Here is an 18,661-nt window from a genome sequence, read left to right on the forward strand (position 1 = left end):
GGGGGCACCTGCCTGCTGCTCTAATGGGGCACAAGGCAGTGGCAAGGGCGTGGCTGGCGGGGCAGCAGCAGCTGCTGTTTTCCATCGGGTGACAGGCTGCTGTAAACACTCGTTTTAGGTTGCCATGGCAAAGTGAGTGCACAGCCTGGCCACGGTACAGCTATTTACGTGCCTGTAATGGCAGAGTGGTCTGTTTTTTATTATTTTACTTTTAAAGTTTTCCTTTCCCAGCCCCCTAAAACAGCTTAAAAAATAAAAATAAAGAAGAGCTACCACAACATTCTTAGGAACGAAAAGAAGAGCCAGAAAATACAGCTTAGGACTTGGGCCAGCAAGGGGGAGATGGAAGCGAGGGGTCCAAGTAAGTTCCTTTAAGGAAGGGAAGGTGTAGCTTCTTGTCCACACAGGTCTCTGCCTCAGCTCATCAAGGAGAAAGGCAGCACTCAGAGTCTTCTCACCTCTGTATCACTTACATTATCAACAGGAGGCAAAGCCACGTGGTCTTCTTCCTTCCTGTCAAAGCCAGGTTCTAGCCAGCAAGTTCCTTGACCACCCACCCCTACTCCCCACCAGCCCCCACTGGCTGCCAATTTCATCAGAATGAAGATACAGAGGATTCTACCAGGGGTCATGGGAAGAAGGCTTCAAAGCAGCATCTCCCCTACCCGCCATGGGTGCAGTGTCACCCTGCATGGAGCCTGGCCACTCCAGGCTGGAGGTCTGAAGGGAATGACCTCGAGAGGTGCCTCTAAAGGGATACATGTTTTCCCCCCCACTTGTACAGAGAACTGCCATCCTGTTCTCACTCCTTAGGGAGTTCTGGGGTGAAGGGATACTTGTGCTCAACAAGATTTAAGGTTTAAGTCAGGGTGGTGAGGACCCTTAGCTATGACCAAGGAGTCAGCAAAGTTCAGATGCCGAAGAATGATCAAAAGTGAGGTTGATTCTTCCCGGGACACATATGTCTCCAAGGCACCAGGCATCTGGGAAAGGTTTGTGGTAGAGGAGGAGGGAGTAATCAGAGATCAGCCACTGGAGTCACACACAAACTAAGCTGAATGTATATACGGACTTTGATAAATATGCTATAGGTTGCCAATCACTAAATGACATCTAAGTAAGAGAGAGTCACCTTCCAGAAACAGTTGGTTGAAATACAAAAGATGCTGCAGGATTTTATCATTCCTCTCCCTCCACTTATTCCAGCTCCTTTGGATTAGTATGTCCCTAAGAGAAGGACCTTCCCCATTCCCTATCCCCCCACCCCCAATGCCAGTAGGCACGTTAATCACATAAAAGGAAAGTTAGGGCAGCGTAAGAGCAAATCCTACAGACTGTTCCGATCTCTTCCATTGCAGATTATAACTGAATGCCTCCCAGATATCACCATGGCTCAGAAGGGATATCGATGAGAACAAACCCTGCGGGGAGGAGAGAGGGCAGAAGGGGGAAGCTGCTGCTGACTCTGTCAGGGAAGCACCCACTGCTGCCCCAGGAGTGGTCGAAGTCTTAACTGACAGCCTTGGTTTAGCTGACAAAGCCTTGTTGGGAAAATCAGAACTTGGGACAGAAATCAGTCTTGGCAGCACCTTGAGGTCAAAAGAGCAGAATAGGCATGGTTTCTAAGCCTGTCAAACCAACTGTCATCAGCATCCCACTGTTCCTGCAGGGTAGGAAGGGAGACGGGAGGAGGTGAGGAAAGGGTCTGATATGGGGCACCATCCTGGACAGCTGGGAGCAGGCTGATAGCAAGGCACCACAGGTGAGCTTGTGCCCCAGACACCAGTGCTTCTGCTCCTGAGTCTCGGGGTATTAATTCAAGTAGAGTGGCCATTACTTGGAAATACATAAAAAGATAAAGAGAAGCAGACCTGTTTCAGAGCCCCCAAAGTAGACTAAACTTCCAGAAATCATGGGCTAGAAAGAACATCTATTCACAAAAGGGCTCAGATCCATGGTGAGGAACACAGGGCCCATTGTTGAAAGAGACAAAGGGCGGGAGACAAAGGTGACTCAGCCCTAGCTGGTCATTGTTGATGGAAGTCTCAGCAGAGAGAAAGTGGAAAGTACGGTGTATTGTTCTTCCAAGCGAGCAGAAAGGTTGTATCACCCCTCTATCCCAACCTCTGCCCCAGTGCCTGACCTAACATGAAGAGTTAATGAATAAGTCACCCTCCTCTGCCAATCTCCAGAGAGAATCTGTTATCTGTATGTCCCAGAACCACTCCTTCAGCACTTGCTCCCTCTCCCCCTCCTTCTTGGGCCCCTGGAGTTGGGAGACAGAATGGATTGGAGGCATATCTCCTTTGCTCTCCGGGACACAGCCAAGGGCTTTTCTGGTGCAGGCAGAAGGGAGACCAGCCATCACTGCAGAAATCATCCACTCTCCAGGGAGAGGCAAAGGGAAACATAAAGAATTTAAATTCTCCCAACACTCATTCGATTCTAAACTCCCACACATAGCATTTTAAACACCACTGCAGAGTTTCCAAGGAAAGACAGGGGAGGAGAACTATGGTGACGGTGGTGGTGGGGAAGTCTGTAGGAAGTGGCAAAAAAGGATGTTTTTTGGATTATTTCTGAAGCACTGAGCTGCCAGAAATCATGGGGAAAATATCTCGTACCAAACTCTTCCCACCTCCTCATTTTTCTCTATATACCTCATTCCCAAGCTTCTCACTTTGTTTTTTCATATCTATGTATATTTCTTTCCCCATCTCTCTCTGTCTCCCTGTCTTCTTCCCTCCTTCTATCTCATATCTATGTATCTATCTATCGATCGATCTATCTATCTATCATCTATCTATCTATCATCTCTCTCTTTCCTCCACCCACCTACCTACCTATCTACTTCTATCTCAAAATTTCTCTTATTCTCTCTTTTCCACATCTCTGGAGACAGCCTACTTGGATGGGATTCTATTCTCCTTACCTGGGTAATTTCTAAAACCAATAAGCCCTAACTCAGAGAATATGGACATACCGAGAAGCAAGACAGGCACTTGGAGGGCTGCCATGGCTAGCACCAGCACAGGACCAATCGGTGCCACTGGGATCAGGAACGAAGGGCCAAAAGCACACAAGACAAACTCTATGAGCCAATCCACATGCTCCCAAATCCACCTGGAGCTTGCCTGGCTAAGTCAAATATTAAAAGATCTAACTATGCTTGAGGCGGAGGCAAATAGCAAACACTGAAGACTAGGAAGTGAGGAGCCCTAACAGAAATGAGGCTGAGGAAGACTATTCCCATGAATTAAAAACTAAAATCAGGGTTTAGGATGTCTAGCCAACTTTCCAATCCAGCATAAATAGGGAAGTTGCCCGATGGACGAAGGGGTTAGGAGACTAGATAAATGTACGAGGCATCGAGGGCTGTACGATCTGATTTTAGCTCCTTCCAAGGGTCCCATGGAAGTTGAAAATTCAGGAACCGAGCATGATAAACTAGTCCTACCCAAATGCAAACTGCAAAATGGCTCCACTGTCGCACCTCAATTCTACTCTGAGCCGATAAAGCATGGCTAGGGATTAGGAAGAGGGAGGCTAAAATCCAACTCCCTGGTGACATGGCTGCCTTCTTACAGTCCTCCCCAGCATTATTCAAGAATTCAGGGATTCACGGAGAGGACCAGAGGAGGAGTTGCAAAAGGCATCCTAACCCAGCAGAGCCAGACCTTCACAGGCGTCTCACACTATCTGCCTAACGTTTGCTTCTGCAAAAGATTGCAGGAGCACTCTATTCCCAGCTTGTCCGCTCTCACACACCCTGGCCAGCTGTCCCAAATTAGAAAGATCTCCATTACCAGAGAACAAGCTTTTTTCAGGGTTGGGGGAGGGGTCATTGCTCTCCCTTCAGAATTTCAGCCACTGAACCCTCCCCTCTGCAAGCAGTCAAGTCCAAAGAGAAGCCGAGGACACGCCAGCGTGCTTTCCCTTCCCTCCTCTAACAGCTGCCAGCTCAAGAAAGAGGACTCCTTGGTGGGGGAAGTCCCACGGCAGTGAGGCTATGGAAACTTTGCCGTCTAAGGCTGTGGAATTCTTCTGTCGGGCTCCTGCAGTTAATCATCCCAGCTGCCTGGATTTCCAACTTGGAGCTTTAAAAGGTAGCACCAGAGCAAGAAGGACAAACATGTCAAGAAGAAAAAGAAAAAAGTTGGTGTTAGCTGAAAGATAACCACCTCCAACACAAGTCTTCTTAGTATTCGAGAAGGGGAAAGAAGAAAAGAGCACAAGAAAAATAAGCGTAGACCACATTCCAGGATACTCTTCCAGACTCCCAGCTAATGTTACTATATTCATACTCCAGATCCTAGAGAACATTGCTCCCATTCCTAACCCACTTGTAAAAGGATCATCTAGGGGTTGGTTGGTTTGAAACATTCTCCTTTTAACAGATCTGAAAAATCAGAGGCTTCCATCCCCCCTCGGAAAAAAGTGCTAGAGAGTTCACAGCTGGGAGTCCAAGGCTTCAGAACATTAATTTCCAAGATGGTAGAAGTCTCCTCTTAGGCCAGGTTGCCATGGTTTCCAAGACAACAAACAGAGGTTTGGTCCTAAAGAAGGGAGGGAGGGTTAACTGCCTTTTTCTTCCTATGGGAATAGTTTCAAGAGCCAAGACAGGAGGGGGATATGGTAAAAAGGAGAAAAGATTATAGAAGGTTACAGGTGGGAAAAATAGCCTTAACAGTTCTCATTCTTCCTAAGGAGGCCAGAGTGGAAGCCCCCATTTAGAAAATGAAAAGGCACTACTCAGGGAGTGAGATAAACCTAGAGAGTAAATACGAAGATGAACAACCTCCCTAGAGCAGATGCTCAGCCAACATAACGCAGGAGGCAGAGAGAACAGAGGCTAAATTGAACTGCTCTGGGAAAGGCGAGGACTTCCAAAGGCTCTGAGTTTTACCTACAAAATACATAAGCAGAAAACCAGAAATGAATCCAATTTGACCAAGGGATGCACCAGAAGGGCAGAAGATGCCAAAGCAGCCAGGCCCGTGGGCCCAGGCCCCCATGGAGCTCTGCCTGGGGGCCAGCCTGCACAGTGTTGGCCAGGCTCTTGTCCCTCACGGCTCACAGGTAGGTGAGATAACTATCCCCAGAAGTGATGTGTAGAAGTGCTGTTCCCCAGAACTGAGGCCTGCCCCACTGGCCACCGCCAACACTGGCATCAGTGCACCCCCTTCCCAGGTCCCCTGGTCGGGACTCCTCGACTCTTGCTCTAAAGGAGCCAGATGGGCAGAACAGTGTTAAGTGCCAGAATGCTTCCATGTCTTCCCAGCAGAAGCTGTCAGCTGAATGGGGTCGCTTGGCTAAAAAGTTCCCTTTCATAATTCTGGGCAGCAATCTGCATTCTAAGGGAACCCCCTGGATGCCTCTTCTTGCAGCACCACCTCCAACTTGTCTCTCATTGGAAAGATAGAAAAGAGGCAGAGCTGCTCAGGACTCTGCTATACCCAGAAGCAGTGACTGTGGCACCATTGTAGGTTAAGTACCATGTATGCCCTGCTACCTTCTCAAAGACGAGAGGGGCCTGGGATCAACTGACACAGCTAGGAGGCTGGCCAGCCCTAATCACCATTTCATCACTAGTAACTGCACAAGCCAGTAAGTTCCTGGCCTTTTCAGGGGACAGATCCCCAGCTTTTCCTACCAACTGCATCAAACATCTCATAGCATCCCAGAATCACAGCCATGCAGAGAACTTTGGGGAAAGTCTAATACAATTTTACATTGTATTACATTTTATAGTGAAGCATCTATGAGTCAAACACTGTGCTGGGCACTGGAACAAAATAGAAGGATATAGATTGGAAAGCAAGATATATGCAGAAACAGATGATGCAAAGAAATCTTTATTAGGTATCAAATGAAGAGCAAGATCACCTGTGTGCATGTGAAATGACACCTCCAAGTTCTGTCATAGGCAGTTGCAGCCATCAAGTTGCTACCGGAGAGCTCATTCACAGCATGGCCTCCCCAGAATGGGCTCAGGCCCACACCCTGAGCCAAGGGGAGCTTTCTTAGGGCTTTCTAGAGCTGCTACACACAGGTGTGCAGAGTATGCCCTCAACATGGGTACCATGTAAGGAGGCTGTTGGGAGATGAAACACCCTAAGTGTTGCTGGAGAGGCCATGCACTCGTAGGCCATATTCATTTGAAGGGCACATCTTTCTAACTGTCTTTATAAGCTACACTTAACTGTCAACCTGATACATTGCTGTGGGTCACAGACCCTAAGAAATACATAAGGAAGAAAACCAGAAATGAATACAGTTTGACCAGGGAATGCGCCAGAATGGCAAAAGACACCAAAGCAGCCAGGCCCCCATGGAACTCTGCCTGGGGGCCAGCCTCATCCCATCACATCTCTTCCCAAGTAGCACTAGGTAAGCCTTAATCTCAGTGCATCCTCCTCCAAATCATTATTCCTGGGCCTTAATTTTCTCATCTGAAAAATAGAGACAATGAGAATAAACTACTTCACATAGAAATTGAGAAGATTATTACTTCTTTTGTGCCTTTGGATAAAGATCAAGTGCATTATGAAGCTATTGAGCAATGGAAGTAAAATAAACTGAGGCTGTTCTTTGTTAGAGGCTCCCTGTGCCTCTGGCCCCACAGAACCTATACTTCCCAGGCCTGGGTCTGCATCCTAGGCTTTATGTACCTAGAAGAAGGTGGTACTGTCATGTGCGGTCTTCTCCAGAATCTCTAACTTTTGTAGCTGTATCTGAGGAATCTGTCTGCCTGAGGTCCCTTGTTAAGTGGCATTGGAAAGAAGGACAGAAAAGTTCATGAAAGTCAAAGAAGGTTGTGGTAAGAACTCACATCCGGGTAATGCCTCACAGTTTCAAAGCACTCTGATGTGCGATCTTTGGGACAGCTTTTTAAGACAGACAGGACTGATATTATTCTTTCTGCAGATTTTATAACACATGGTCTTAAAGGTGACATGACTCAGTTAAGGCTACAGAAAGAGCCAAGAAAAAGTTAAGACATTCTACATGCTCCAGGGTCCAACAAAGAGAGAGAGAAACAAATAACGGAGCAAGAGAGCAGCCTGAATAAAACAGTCAGGGAATTTTAGGCCTGACCCAGGACTTTGGAGCTGGGGGAACCCTGCCCTGATGAGCTCAGAGGATTGATCTGGGTTCTCCTACTTCCTCCCAGAGGCAACTGTGACACACACTGAGGGCGTGTGTGATGCCCATGTGTGTCATCCTGTTAGGCCGAGGACACCTTGAGGGTACAGATTGTGATGGAGATAGAGGCTGTGCAGTTCCTCGTGATTTGAGGGGGTGTTAAAGAAAAAGAGAAGGGAGAACTGAAAAGGATGGAGGAAGATTCAGAGAAAGGAAGAAAGAGTCTTCCCTTCTGGGAACTCCCAGACACAGAGTCTAAATAAAGAAAAACAGGACACAGCCGTATTAGGAAGTCCTATGATTACAGTGGAGTATATACAGAAATACTGAAGTGCATTGACACCAAGCAGAAATGACAGTTGACAAGGAGAAAAATATATAAAACAAACAAAAACTCAGAACTATAAACAAACAAAAGAAAAGATGCTCTAATCTCTAGACCCTTTGCCAATAGTTCAGAAAACAATGTCCCTGGGCAATTGTCGGCTCTATCCCCAAGAAAGCAGGCAAAGGCAAGCTTGGAGCCCCAGACAATCCCCTCTCTCCTTTCCGACTAGCACTTCCAAGTCCCAGTGGTGTTACCTGTTGAGAAGAGAGACCTCTGGAAGGGTGACACTGCAGAAGAGGCTTCAAAGCAGAGTTTATAAACAGCACATTGGGCGGTAACTCCACACCACCTGGGATGGTCACTCTCCTCAGTTTGCTGATTCAAGGAAAGAATAGGCTGTCCTCTCTATATCACTGCAGATTTTGATATGCCCCAAGAAGTTCGATTAAAGAAAAGAGAGCATCCATCAACAGATGAATGGATAAAACAAAATGTGGTATATCCATACAATGAAATATTATTATTTAGCCTTAAAAAGGAATGACATTCTGATACTTGAAAACATTATGCTAAATGAAAGAAGCCAGAAACAAAGGGCGAATATAGTTGCCTCGAGTTATAAAGTTACCCTAAGCACAAATTCATAGAGACAGGAAATAGAGGTTGTTAGGGACTCAGGGGAGAAGGGTGGAGTTATTGTTTAATGGGTACAGAGTTTCTATTTGGGACAATGACAAAGATCTGTAATGGATGGTAGTGATGGCAACACAGTAATGTGAATGTAATTAATGCCACTGAATTATACATTTACCACCGCAAAAAATATTTTTAAAAAGAAGAAAACAGGAAAGCAAATGGAATAGTTCTGGTACAGATAGGTGAGAAGGGTGGAGAAGGGAAGAGTAGAACCAAATTCAGGACTATGAGCCCAGCTGCCACTGTCACTAAGAGCTCAGGCCCATCTTGGTATTCGAGGTAGAGGCCCAGTGGCACAGAGATCACTTATTCTAGACAGTGGCCTCTGACATGCCCAGGGCTGGGAGCCCACAGAGGGCCTGACACAACCAAACAACTCAAGAGGGGACCTGGCAAGGCTGACTGACAAGGCCAAGCGGGGGAGAAACACACTGGGCTTCTGAAGACCATACTCTGTGTAATGAGGGTGGGGGAGGAGAGGGGCATTAGGGCGATGGACAAGTCATCTTTTCAAGGAGCAGGGAAGAAGTCAGCTTTCGTCTACTCACTCTCCCAAAGTCATCCCATCATCAGCTCAGAGCAGATACATAGGTATCTGCTTAGAGCAGGTACAGCTAAGGCCTTCCTGATTCATGATGGAAATACAGTGCCTCCACTCTTTTTGAGTAACTCATATATTATCTCATTTGGTTCTCCTGACAAACATGGGAAATGGATAATACTGCCCCATTTTGTAGAGAAGAAAACTGGTTAAATACCTTGTATAGGGCCACACATTAAGAAGCAGAGCCAGAATCCAAACCCAAGTTTGGAAAAGCCCACATTTGTTCCATGTGATTGCCAAGGAGATACTTTCCAGAAGTGAGAACTCTTTTTCTCAGGGATGAGTCACCTCTTCAAGCATAGTACAGTGGTCAAGAGCACCAAATCCACCATCACTGTTTAACCTTGGGAAAGCTAGTCAATATCTCTGTTCTTCGGTTTTGACACTGATAAAATAGAGATAATAATAGTATCCCATTTAAAATATTTCAGTCTATGGTCATGCCACCCTGAACTCACCCGATCTCGTCTGATCTTGGAAGCTAAGCAGGATTGGGCTTGGTTAGTACGTGGATGGGAGACCACCTAGGAATTCCAGGTGCTGCAGGCATTTAAAATAAAGAAATAAAATAAAATAAAATAAAATATTTCAGAAGACTTCGAGATAATTAATCAATGCAAAGGCATATAGTGCTGCATATGGTAAGCAATCAAAGAGAGTTATTGTGGTTAATATTTAATGCTATCAATCAGCCCATTTCACTTGTGGGGTCTGGAGCTACTGGGGACCTGCTCATCGGTCAGAATGTGAGTGGGGAAATACTGCTGTACGTCCCTTGCCTCTGCATGAGGAAGAAATGAATACCTCAAGGTTGCAAGGGACTGAAGGTCATCTAGACTAATCTCTTTTCCAATGTTAGAAACTATTTCTTCCTGCTGTTCTCTAAGAACATACTTCTTAGCTCCTACTCTTTCTTATACAGGCATATCTCATTTAATGTACTTCAGTTTATTACGCTTTGTAGATGCTGAGTTCTTTACAAATTGAAGGCAAGACCTTCTACCAGCAAAAAGATTATGAGTTGCTTTATTGCGACCTGTGTTTTATTGCAGTGGTCTGGAATCAACCCAAAATATCCAGAAGGTATGTCTGTATTAAACTGAGACCTAATTTGCGATCGCCACCACCAAAGTGATTGGCAGGCAGTCTCTCAATCTTACAACCACCTGTGGTGACAGCTATTTTTATCCTCTTTCCACAGATGAAGAAAATGAGGCCCAAGTCCTAGAGTTAACTAGTGGTCAAGATGGGCCATGAACCCAGGCCTGCCTAACTCTAAAGCTCATGTTCTCAGCTATTATTACATGATTATTCTGGCTTAGAGAAGAGAGGACAAGTCTGCCTGATGGTAGAGTGGAAAGCGGCTGTGGTTGAATTCCAAATACCTGGATTAGAATCCAAGGTCTGTGACTTTGAAAAAGTTCCCTACCAGTAACATCTACCATTTAGTGAGAGTCTAGCATTTAATGAGCATTATTACGTATCAAGCACTCTTTGACGTATTTTTACAGATAAGAAAATTAACAGGCATTTATGCTCAACACCACAAAGATTCTAAGTAGAAGAGGTGAGTTTCATACCCATGCTGTTTCTCAGTTTGCTCATCCTTAGATAGGACTCGATACTATCATTTAATTCACTCTTCAATAATGAGTGCCTACTAAGTTCCAGATCTTGTTTTAAGCACAAAGTTTCATTACAGCAGTAATGAAACTATAATTTCAATGCCTATTTTGTGCCTGGCACTCTTACCTATGTTACATGAAATGATGAACATTAATGATTCAAAATGACTAACATGGTAGAACTTAATAAATAGTGTAGTTTCTTCTACATCACAGCCTCAAATTCTTTTTAACTGCCAAATTTCCTAATGTCTTCATTCATGTTTCCTTTCTTTTCTTTCTTTCCATTTTCTCCCCCTCCACTAGTTTGGAAGTTGTGTTATCCCTAGTTTTTTAGTGTTAGCTTAGGGATCTTAACATATATATTTAACTTAAAAATTGCTGATAACGAACATCTTTAACCTCCTCCCAAACAATACTATGACCTTAGAATACTTAAATTCCGATTACTCACCTTCCAACTTACATGCTATTGTTATTAGGGATTTTAATTATAGCTTCATTTAATCCCTGTAAGTTAGACATTGTTCTCTTTATTTTCTTTGCTATTAATATTTAGAATTAGCACCATGTTTATAATTTTCTTTGCTCATCATTCTTTCTTGAATCTTAGACCTTCCTTTTAGGTAATGTCTCTTCTTGAACTATTTCCTTTAGAAATTGTTTTAGTGAAAGGTCTATTGGTAGAAAGGTCTATTTGTTCCTCTGCAAAGGGCCTTAATTCTGACCTCATTCTTGGAAGATTTTCACTGATAGAATTCTGTATTAGCAATTATTGTCTCAGCCCTTTGAAAATATTATTCCACTATCTTCTGGCTTTTATTGTTGATGTTGAGAAATCAGTTGTCAGTTTAATTGTCATGCTTTTGAAGGCAATTTACCTTTAGGATGTATTTTAAATTATCCTTGAAGTTCTATTGTTAGTTTCATTACAATGTGTCTAGGGGTAAAGTTTATTTATCCCTCTTGGGATTCATTAGGCCACGTAAATATAACAGTTCTATTTCATCAACTCTTGACAATTGCTAACAATATTATCACACTCCTGTTCTCTCTATTTTCTCTTTCTGGAATATTAGCTAAATGTATATTGGGATCTTTTTACTCTATTCTGGGGTGGGAAAATTATAACACATGGCCCAAATCTGGCCTGCTGCCTGTTTCGTAAATAGTTTTATTAGCACCTAGTCACACCCATTTATTTACATATTGCCTATGGTTGTTTTCACGTTACAACAGCAGAGTTGCATAGTTATAAAAGAGACCACATGGGCCATAAAGCCTAAAATATTTATTATCTGACCCTTTACAGGAAAAAATTTGGCAAACCCGGCTCTGTTTTCAATGCCTCTCTAGCTCTTCCACATTTTCCATTTTCTAGAAAATTCCTCCAGAAATATCTTCCAATTCACTAATTTTATCTTCAGCTGTAATATACTATTTTAACCTTTTCATTGAAATCTTTATTTCCTTTACTGTATTTTTTCACTTCCAGAAGTTCTCTTTGGATATCTGAGACATCTGAGAGATACCCAAAGGGAATTCGATCTGGTCAACTGAGTTTCATTTCCCTTCATCATTCTTTTAATACTCTTTAGTATGTTATTTCTTTTAACATATTAAATATATTTTAAAATTTTCTACATATGATCACTCCAACACCTGCAATTTTTGTGGATCTGATCTGTAGAATGTTATTTCTGCTGCTTAACTTCATTAGTAATCAGGGAAATGTAAGACAAGACCACTAATGGATACTATTTACACATTCAGTTGGCAAAAATTAAAAGGTCTGTTGATACTCAGTATTTGAGAGGGTGTGGATCAACAGCATCTCTTACACTTCTCTGTTAGCTGCGAAACTATTACAAATGTATTGGGAAACAACCTGTCGTTGTGTTGAATATTCATATACCAAGGCTTGGCAATTCCCTTCTGAGATCTAGATCCAGGAGAGACTTGCACATGCGCACTAGGAGACATGAACAGGAATGTTTGTGGCGGTACTCTTCAAAATGGTAAAAAAGAAAGAAAAGAAGAAAGAAGTGCTGTCTTCACCAATGGAATGTTATATAGCAGTGAAAATGAATGGACTACAGCTACACTCAAGTGGGATAAATCTTAGTATTATAATATTGAATGAAAATAAGCAAGTCCCCAGAAGACTTTACATAGTATATATTTTTAACAAAAAATATAAAACAAACTAAAATATTTATTTAGGCATACATTTGTTTATCAAGAGAATGTTAACCACAAAATTCAGGATAGTGGTTGGGATGGATGACGAGGTGGTGGGGGATAGGATAGAAAGGGCACATAGGTGGATGCAAGCCATGGTAGTGATCTCGTTTTTGGCTTGGATAGTGGGTTCAAGTGTCATTAGGTCATTAAAATCTATAAATAACCTATATAAGTAAGTACCAAAAGACAGACATGCATAAACTAGTGAAGAAAATGTATCACGAACCATGAATTTTGATTCATCCAACTTTGTGCACCCGAGAAATAAAGAAAAAGAGAGAAGGGAAAAGAAAATGGGTTTCCACTGTTTCTGTGAGCAACATTTTTTAATCTGCGTGATCAAAGATAGATATGGATCTGCCAAAAGTTACCAAGACTCTCTGAGATGAGAACTTCTATCATTTTCATGGTCCAAAATTGTCATTTAATAACATAGTCAATATACTTCATCGAACATATTAGCCTAATAAGAAAATATCAACCCACTTAGACACCTTTATTTGGGGGAGTGAGGCGGAGGGGGAGTGCGAGTAAAGGGAAGCAGGGCAAGGGGACCCATGTGCATCATTCCTGTAGGGACCCGAGAGCTAGAAGCAGGGAGCGGCACAGAAAGGTGAGAGAAGTCGGCAGCAGCCAGGTCTCCAGCTTAGGGTGGGGAGAGGCAGAAGAGAGGCATCGCATTTCATAATGGAGAGAGACTCAGGGCGTTAGCAACAGGGAGCAGGCCTGAGCACCCCTCTCCTCTAGAATCTAGAGTAAAACAGCTTGGAAGAACCCAAACCCCTTCCCGCCGAGACTTCCTGGTTCCTAAAGCCGACACCACCTCCACCCATACTGCGGGCTTTGGGCTCTGGGCTCGGAGGGCGCGGGACGCCAGCGTCAGCCTCTGAACTTCAAGAGCCGGCCCCGCCCCCAACGCACCCCGGCCCGCGGGTGGGGCGGGGCCTCGCACTGGCGGCCCCGGTAGAGGACAGCCCTGCGGCGGTCGCTCTTCCCCGCCTCGCCTTCTTCCGGCCCCGCTGCCGAGCTCTGTGCCAGCCCTCGCGGGTCCCGACCTGCGGCGCAGCCCTGGAGCAGCTAGGGCAACAAATCCTCAGCCCTTTCGAAGGCTGGCTCTGCACCGAAGCCAAAAAAGGTGACGGCTCCACCCTGGCCAGCCAGCGATGGCTCACAGAGGGGCAGTGACTCAATCGGCCCCGCTGGCCAAGCGGCCCTTCCCTCCCTTAGGACTTCCCCCGCGCCACACCCAAGGGAGGAATCTCCACCCTTCAGCCTCAAGAGGCCGCCGAGGACCCACCCAGTTCTCAGCCCGCCCTTCACCTGGCCTCCCTAAACACTTCAAGAGCCAAACCCTGGGGTTTCCGTGGCTCAGCGACTCCTCGGCGGTTTTCTCCAGGGCGCCTCATCCCTGACCTGCCATGGCCCGGCACGCATGCTTCAAAAATGTGGACGATCAGTGCATGCATGATGTCAGAGACCAGTAACAAAAACGAGTGGTTCTGGGATGTTGGCAAGAAAGGCACGTTTACATCCGGTGTAATCTAAGACGCTTTAACACAGGATGTAACAGTATATACAGAGTAAATGATATCAATAGTCCTCAGTCAGCAGTACTGGAATGAGGGGGAGTAAACTGGAGTCCCCCCCCCTCCCACCCCACTGTGCATGTGGGGAACCTGAGCCCTAGAGTAGAGAATGTGTCCTGGTCAGGAGGGGATTGCCTGGCTTCCCTGGCCTCAAATTTTTCTGGTCTGTAAAACTGAGGGTATTGAGTTATGGCCCCTTCCAGTTGTGATACAATAGAATTTTAGGACTTCTAGTCTTCAAACATTGGCTCCTATCAACATCCTCAGGAACATGGCTGAGCTCTAACAATGTCCATTCACATACATATAGTGTTTTTAACGTCTCAAAGACGCGTTCATTTAGATTCCATATTCTCGCCTTGGCTTATCATAATGATCTTTTGTGGTTAGAAACGAATGACAAATGAGGAAACTGAGGCTCAGAGGTTAAGGGACTTGCATAAGGCCACACTGCTAGCAAGTGGCATGGTCAAGAGTGGAACTCAGTTAAAGAGCTCTTTTTAATGTCTCGAGACTTCCAAATCTTTTACCCATCTTGAGTAAGTTATCCTTACTTGCTGGGGCTCATCCTCCCATCTACAGAAGGGAAAAAACCCATCCTACCCAAGAAAGAGGGCTAAAATTTTATATGAGCTGAAGAAATGGCCTTCTAAACCTCAGAGGAGGCAGATGAGTGAGCAGGGACTTTCCCATTCAAGAATCTTCATATATCATAATTTATATGTTTGTAGGTACTCTGTAGTGTACTTACACATCCATCATCCTATGTGATTTTTATAAAAACTGTGAAAGGTATTCAAGATTATATTATACATATTTTAAGGAGTGAAAAGGCTGAAGTTTCACAGTTGCGTGACATATGCAATGATAACACTCTATTCTCTTCCTGTGTTGTCTCAGGAGCTTCTGGGGTAACCAATGTAATAATGAAGAATCCTCTATGTTCATAATGGAAACCCAAAGCATCTCCCTCCATTTTACTCACATACCTCCCTAAGATGGCCCAGGAAGGAGGAAGGTGCAGGGGTGAAACCTCCCTGTGGGCCAGGGGAGACTATGATGGGCACAGTGTGGTGAAAGTATTCCCCAGAGTCACACAGCGAGGTGGTACTACCTCGTGGATGAACCCAAGACTTCATGTCCCAGCCCTGGAGCCTGCACTGAACACATGCCAACATTCTTTGGACAAGCCTGTATCTGCCATGGAGGCTACCAGGACTCACTCGAATTTATAAGAGCTGATTGGTGCAAACTCCAAGAGGCTAGCCCCTCAAGATATCATTCCAGAGCATCCTAACTGCCAAGGGGGTCTCCTACCACAAGCACAGGGATCCTCTGTCCCCACCATATACATCAGACCTTGTCTTTGTTCCCAGCCCTACATTTGTTAATTATCTTAGGGGTGGTGGAAGAATAGGACAGCCTCCTATTCTTCCTAATTCTTCTCTGCCCCTTCCTGCTCTATTCTTAGATGATTTTTTTAAAAATATCTTTTCTGAAAAATATAGCCACAGATGAAATATACTCAGCCTCTTTCACACATACACATTTCGGAGAATGAAGGTAGGAAAGTCTCCCAGTTCTCTCCAGCTAGAGGCCAGTGTGAGAATACAAACCCAGCAGAAGGAGCCAGCCTCTCTGACCTTAAAGAGGAATTCTGCTCAAAGGTTTATAGGAGGCTCGATTTTGTGTTTCATGTCTTCCAGAAAGCTAGGCCCTTAGCTGAGCCTGTATAAAAGCCACTTTGCATTTTTAACTCTCACTTCAAACACAAGTTGGCTTGCACCTTCATGTGGGATCCACGCACACAGAGGGAGGGAAGGAACTTCGCAAAGGGAATTCAAGAGCTCCCAGATCTCTCCTCTCTCTGATCTCTTCATCCCACATTCAGACCTTGCCACCCCACCCGGGCTGGCTCCACACTGTCCACTTTCGAGGCAAAGGCTATGGGCATCATTATCATTATTCCCCTTCTAAAATCACAATGACCTTTCACCTCTGGTTGCCTGCTATTATCAGATTCCATGACCATGTTTGGGACTGATTGGCGGTCAATCCCTTATGATGTAGGAAAATGCTCATATTATTGTATTGAGTAGGAAAAAATTTGAATCAAAAACTCAATATTCGATGTGTTCCCAATTTTGTTAAAAAATGTATATACTCGCCACACATATAAAAGAATAAAAGAAAATAAAATGTTGAAAGTCATCTCTGGACTTATGGAAATATTTTTTTCTTTATACTTTTTTGAATTTTCCAAACTTTCTAGAATGATCTCATATGGAAGCAGTACAGAGCTCAGATTCTGGAATTTGAGAGACATGGTTTGAATTCCACATCCCCTACTTAGCAGCTGTGGGACCTTGGATAAAATCTTTTCTCTCTCATTTTCTTCTCTGGAAAAGAATACCTAGGAATGGCACCTTCCTTATAGAGTTGTCCTGAGGAGGAAACGAGGTCATGTGATTTTAGCACTTGGCATGGTGCCTCATATATAGTAAGTGCACAGTAAATGTTAGAAAATGTTATGTATTACTTCATACTTGGGGTGGGGGGGAGTAAATATCCTTAAAAAGCTAAAGACCTACTTTGCTCAAAGTCCACCATTGGGATTAAAGGACACTGGGGAAATACCAAAAGCCCTCCTGAACATGTCGTGTCTCTGAAAGTAACTGGGACAATAATCATCATAATTTAAACTGGAGTTTACATGTCAATGTCTACATGAAAATGGAAATATTACAAGGGATGGAAGAGTATCAAGTGAGGAGCAATGATTGTTGAGTAATGCAAGTCTGATGAAAGAAAATATAGGTGATTTTAGAAGGAAAAAAAACACAGAGGACTAGATCAGATCACAGAAAAATTGGTCAGACTGGGAGAATAACAAGAAACGCGAACAAACCAGAAAGTTCCGAAGAAAAGATTCTGTGATGGGGAAGCAGGGGATGTTTTATCTGGTTAGGGTAAACAGAGAGGCAGAGTTGCCTAAGGGCTCAGACAGGATGACTAAGGAGCTGAGTCAGAAACAGCCCTGACTTAAACCAGGCACCAGTTAGCTCCCAGTGAGGCACAGAGCTTTGGAGCAGGCCAGCCCCTGGGAGCTCTGAAGTGCAGCTGTCCACAGCAACAGTTGTCAGGAGAAGAGTTGAATAAGTTAACAGGAGAATGTGCACTTCACCCATCTGAATATAGCCGGGATCCTGGACCAGCTCACATTGTACTGAAGCAGCCTGGCCTTCCAACAGCCTGACTTGTTTTGGGCCAAAAACACTAGTGGAGGTTGGACAAGAGAAAGAAGTGAAAGGGGAATCACCACCATTGCCAAGGTTCTATAACGGAGACCTGGCCCTCCTCCCCACCTCCAAGTAGTGGCCACACAAAGTTATAGAGGGGGCCCCAGGGAGCCTCCCAAGCTCCCAGCATGGTCCGAGGAGGGGGAGATAGGTAAAGGGGGAACAGCTTCCTCAGCCAAGGGCTCAACAGTTCTGGAGGCCAAGTGCCTAAGCAAAGTCTCCTGGGGGCATTGGCCACTGTGTCTTTCCACAACCCAATCAGCAACTTCCCAGGAAGATCCCAACAAGTCTCTGCCACCTAAGCCCAGCTGAGCACGAGAGCTGCTTCCCAGGGCTGTCACCTGCTATGGGACAGGCCCTCGCTTCCACTCTTAGAAGTTTTATCTTTTCCATTTTTGGTTTGCAAATTCAAATGCCTACCAGGACCAGGCAGGCACAAAAATGAGCAAAGCAGGCTGAGTGTTATGCGACATGGACAGGAGGAGACTGTGGCAAACTAGAAACTACACACTTGTCTGAATGAAGCTGCAGTTACTCAGCTCCTGCTAACTGTTGCCATGGGAAAAAGGTAGGCCAATATTGTCAGAATTTCTGGCTTTTTAGAAGAAATAAGAAATTTGGATTTCTATGTGAAATCTTATTTTTAAATTTTGGTAACCAATTACAATTAATCTGCAGGGTTGTTTGGGTAGGAGGAGGCAGAGAATTAGGGAGTTGAAATGTCTTTGAAGTACATCTAGGCCAGAGTATTCACTTTACACATGGACAAACTGAAGCCCAGAAAGGTCCAGTGATTTCCCCAAAGTGATAAATGATTCAAATTCCAGGTCCCCTAAGTTCTAATCTAGAACTCATTCCTGTAGGCCACCCTGCCTGTCATTAGGAAGCCTTTGCAATTATTTAGGCATAGGTGATGAAGTATTGAACAGGTGACTCTGGGAAGGAAGAAGATAAACATTGCTGTGCTCTTAACTCTAGTTTAAAAAAATAATTTCTATTTGTTTATTCAGTCATCCATCCATCCATCCATCCATCCATCCATCCATCCATCCATCCAATGTTTACGGATGATTATTCTATGAACCAAGGGCTGGGCTAAACACTGGGTATGCAGAGATGACCAAGGCACCACT

General features: G+C 44.5%; 1 protein-coding gene and 1 pseudogene across 3 annotated transcripts in view; one reads left to right on the plus strand and one right to left on the minus strand.

Annotated features, from left to right (window-relative positions):
• Positions 1-18,661, minus strand: part of ATP2B4 (ATPase plasma membrane Ca2+ transporting 4) — an 84,866-nt gene that overhangs the window by 52,356 nt on the left and 13,849 nt on the right. The window lies entirely within an intron of this gene.
• Positions 9,205-9,323, plus strand: LOC120618013 (uncharacterized; annotated as a pseudogene).

This window comes from Pteropus medius, unplaced genomic scaffold (genome assembly GCF_902729225.1).
Source record: "Pteropus medius unplaced genomic scaffold, Ma_sr-lr_union100, whole genome shotgun sequence".
In the NCBI taxonomy this organism is placed as follows: domain Eukaryota; kingdom Metazoa; phylum Chordata; class Mammalia; order Chiroptera; family Pteropodidae; genus Pteropus; species Pteropus medius.